The sequence below is a fragment of the Triplophysa rosa genome, linkage group LG5, assembly GCF_024868665.1.
Source record: "Triplophysa rosa linkage group LG5, Trosa_1v2, whole genome shotgun sequence".
Lineage (NCBI taxonomy): Eukaryota > Metazoa > Chordata > Actinopteri > Cypriniformes > Nemacheilidae > Triplophysa > Triplophysa rosa.
Window position 1 is genome coordinate 16,880,805 of NC_079894.1, and position 4,792 is coordinate 16,885,596.

The window sequence follows — 4,792 nt, forward strand, 5'->3', positions numbered from 1 at the left end:
TTTAATTACCTCAAAATTCTAACCGTTCACTTTTTTTTTAATACCTTTACTTTTACTTTTACTTTTAGTACTTAAGTACATTTTATGTCAGACAATTACTTTTGATACTTAAGTATACTAAATGTCAGGTACTTTAAGACTTTTAATCAAGTAATATTTTAAAGGGTGACTTTAACTTCTACCAAAGTCATTTTTTGGTAAGATACTTGTACTTTTACTCAAGTATTGCTTTCAAGTACTTTATACAAGACTGTGTGTGTGTGTGTGTGTGCGTGCGCATCCGTGTGTGTGTGTCTCTGTGTCTGTGTGTGTTTGTGCGTGTTGTGTGTGTGGAGTGTTTTGTGTGTGGGTGTGTCTGTCTTCTGTGTTTTCAACCTTTTCTTGTTTTTGCAGGTACAACTTTGATTGTTTTGCTTGTAGTCAATGTGTCTCATGTACAGCTGCTTTGTAACAATGAAAATTGTAAAAGCGCTATATATAAAAAAAATAAAGTTGAGTTGAGTCATGGTGTATAGGACCATGAGAGATGCGCGTCAGTCAGCAGAGACTCGCGGTCCGGTGGACCCACATGCGAGTATAAACGAGCCGTTAAAGACAGGCTGTGCTCGCGCACGTTTACATGTTTACTTGCGGCTTTGAGTGTACTGACGGCTGTGACGTTCTTGCCCGCATCACGGGTAACAGAAGATCGGCTTGGAATCGGCGAGACGTGAGACTGACCGGCCGGTCACCGGTCGGGCCGATCATACGAAAAACCGGCCGATTCCGATCTCTGGCCGGTCAATCGGTGCACCTCTAATATTTTGATGTATCTAATTCACTGTAAAGAAAAATGGTACAGTTTTAATAAAAGTGCACAGGGAAATGACAAAATTCCACTCGGGTCCTAAATTGCTGAAATCAAAGCACATCCTAATGAATTAATGCAGCCTCTTCATACTGAATCCTCTATAAAAGCACATATGACATATAAGTCACTGAGATGGTCTCAGTGTGATTAAAGTGTGTGCCATGAATGACTGTATTAATGAATGAATGAATGAGATACAGCACTTGCGCTTTAAAAGGGGGAGGAGATCGAAATAAACTCTGGGTTTACCAAAGAAAACCTGCTCCCGACCAGGTTAGGTTCACAGAGTAAGTTACTATGGTTACTGACTTTGAGTATAAGTTACCTCTCCTTTAGAAACGGGCTTGAGTTACCCCGCTTTCTCGGGTTTGACATACCTCACATTCTGAAACGGAAAACCCAGAGTTTACCTCATTTCAGGGTTAATATACTCAGAGTTTTCACTAAACCTCCTTTCTGAAACAGGCCCCAGCTTCACCAGAAATGCTCAAAAGATTAAAACAATAAATAAAGAAATAGATAAATAAACAAATCAGTGGAAAAGAATGGTTTGTGATGGTGTCTTTGCAGGGAAACGGAGTAAATAAAATGAAAAATTAATTTTCAAAATAATTATCACGAACAATGACAAGCAAAAACATTGAACAGGGTATACAATAAAATATGTTTGCATAATTTTAAGGAATGTGATTTTAAAAATGGTAAATGAACAGCTTATTTTGGTGCTAACAGAAAGTCTACATTAAACAAACACTTGCTCTTTGGTTTATGTAAAGCTCAAACGTTGTAAGTAGAAAAGACTGGATTTCCCCCCCAAGAACATTAGTGTGATTTGTCTGTGCTGAAGAGGCTCTTTTGTCTTAGCAGGAAGTGGGATGTGTTTTCCATAATAACATGCTTGGAATTTGAAGACCATTCTGCTCGCTGCAATTATAAAATGGACCCCAAAAACACAACAACTAGTTTGATTAATTTTTTTAGTTTGCTTGTTGCTGCATATTGCTGTGACAAAGAGAAAAACATTGACTGCATTGACTGCAGGAAGCATCAGAAGCGTCTCGCCTGGGCTAAAGACAAAAATGACTGGACTGCTGCTGAGTGGTCCAAAGTTATGTTCTCTGATGAAAGTAAATTTTGCATTTCCTTTGGAAATCAGGGTCCCAGAGTCTGGAGGAAGAGAGGAGAGGCACAGAATCCACGTTGCTTGAGGTCCAGTGTAAAGTTTCCACAGTCAGTGATGGTTTGGGGTGCCATGTCATCTGCTGGTGTTGGTCCACTGTGTTTTCTGAAGTCCAAGGTCAACGCAGGCAAAAGGAGCCCCAACTAAGTATTGAGTGCTGTACATGCTCATACTTTTCATGTTCATACTTTTCAGTTGGCCAAGATTTCTAAAAATCCTTTCTTTGTATTGGTCTTAATATTCAAATTTTCTGAGATACTGAAATTGGGATTTTCATTAGTTGTCAGTTATAATCATCAAATTAAAAGAAATAAACATTTGAAATATATCAGTCTGTGTGTAATGAATGAATATAATATACAAGTTTCACTTTTTGAATGGAATTAGTTAAATAAATCAACTTTTTGTTGATATTCTAATTATATGACCAGCACCTGTATGCAGGGGTTCTCAAAGTTTACATTCAAGGTCCTAATTGCAGTTTCATCGATATTAATTCGAATGCCCAGTAAAAAAACATTGTTTTTGAACATCTTATAAACAAGTTTTTTGCTTTTACTTGCTTTTTATTTTAAGCAAATCAACTCTTCATATGTTAATCATCATATTCATGGCGTCTAGTCGTATACTTGCGTTTACGTCTTAACTGATACATACAGTACTACTTTTTTTATACAACAAATGAAAAAATCCGTTCTCATTTACATATTTTCGGTTTATGAAATAGTACTTCAGTGTAACTTTTAGTGAATCATGCAGAACAATGGCGTCTGTGCAACAAACATGCGAATATTTACAGACAAACTACGTTCATGTTCATTTGCCCAGGCAGTCTGTGACAGTTTTGGAAACGGCGTTTTGTTCGGTCAGTTGAATGTGCTGCTGTTTTCTGCCGGTCGCTGCACAGATAGAGCAAGAGAAGACGAGCTGCGTCGGCAAAGCAAAACAACGCGCTCGCGGGGCTGTACCATAGGCGGAGTTTCACATTTTTGCCTGGAGGGGCACCTACCGTCTATCCATGAGCTCAGATTTTTTTTAAATACCATAACATATTTTCTACATTTCAATTATTTATTACCTATATAATTTATACATTTAATAATATGCAACGTGTATGCTTATATGCATAAGCAACGCGCAAAAGGCTCTCTGCTAACTGAAACAATTGAAAAAAGGCGCGTATGACAGCAATAAACGCTTTCTACGTGATCGGCCCCCTACACTGGTTTGTGCGCGTGCGTGTGTACACGCGTGCCTGCATGTGTGTTGTTCGGTTCTTGGCGGGTCCGGATCGAATTTCCTCCAAGTCCGGACTTCGAGAAGGGCTGATAGTGTATGCATTTAAGAAGAACAGTGTCATCCCAATGGAATACTAACCGCAAGTGTGCGTGGTTTCCCAGAGGAGGGTAAATGACGTCAATCTCACAACTCAATGCATGTCAATGAAATCAATTTGTACATTGTACAAATAATGTAACGTTATGCTTCAATTTAATGCTGACTGAAGTCAAGCTTAGCAAAGATAATCACTCTGCAGGAGAACTTGCTCGAGCAGTTCTGATAGCTCAGCCTCCCTTCTGCCACATAAGCGAACTGCGACTGTTAGTGCGTGAAGTGTCCAGAGTTCCACACTCCATATTTTCGTCGAATGAGTGCATCATCCGGGTACCTATAGTGCACTTTGTGTAATTTTCAGTATGAATGTCTGACTACGTGGGACTAGTGTGTACGCTTCCCCTGCCAGCTTACTGCTCATGTCACCCATTTGGCTCCTTAACAACGTGCTCATGTAACTCCGGTGCTAATTGTTGCAGGGTGTACGCTTCCCCTGCCAGCTTACCAGTAGTTTAACCGTTTCAGCTCGTTAACACTTGCTCATGTAACTCCGGTTCGTTGCAGGGCGGATGCTTCCCCTGTCAGCTACTGCTAGTTTAACCGTTACCAACTTGCTCATGTAACACTGATGCAATTTGTTGAAGCGTGTACGCTTCCCTTGCCAGCTTTACTGCTAGATTAACCCATTCAACTCGTTAACAACTTGCTCCTATAACTCCAGTGCTATTCGTTGCATGGTGTATGCTTCCCCTGGCAGCTTTACTGCTCGTTTAACCCTTTCGGTTTGCTAACAACTGTATGGGAGGCAAATCCTGCCAAATTTAAATAAATAAATTAAACGATGAAAATGAAAACCAGATTAGCAATTTCATTATACACAACTGCGTGCACAATATGTGCCAAAATGAAAAATAAAATGAAATTATTTTATTTTCATTTTTACACTGACAATGCGTTGTCCCTGTCAAATTGAAAAAGAAAATGCAATTGGTGATTTGACATTTCATTTTCACTAAAATCTCGAGGCAAGACTGCCAATATGAAAATGAAAAGGCAAATGTGAAAAAGATATTGTAAAAACATTTTTACAAAGGTTTTATTAATGTTCACGCGATAATACTGACACAATTCAAATTAAAATGTAAACTTTGATTTTCATTTTATTTTCTCTTCTCTTTTATTTCATTTTCGTTTTCATTTTCTTGTTCACGGTCATGCAAATTACATGTTAATTAGTAGGTGTGGACGAGCGTCTGCATTACTGGGAACGCCCACAAAAACGTCATATCCGTTTATTCGAACGAACGTGTGTAGACCTTGTCAGGCGCTTGGCCTTAGCGCTTTGTAATGATGACGATGACTGTGCCTGGTGCAATACCGAAAAGTTGTTGTGTGGTGTTCTGCATCTCTGATAAGTTAACAGACGA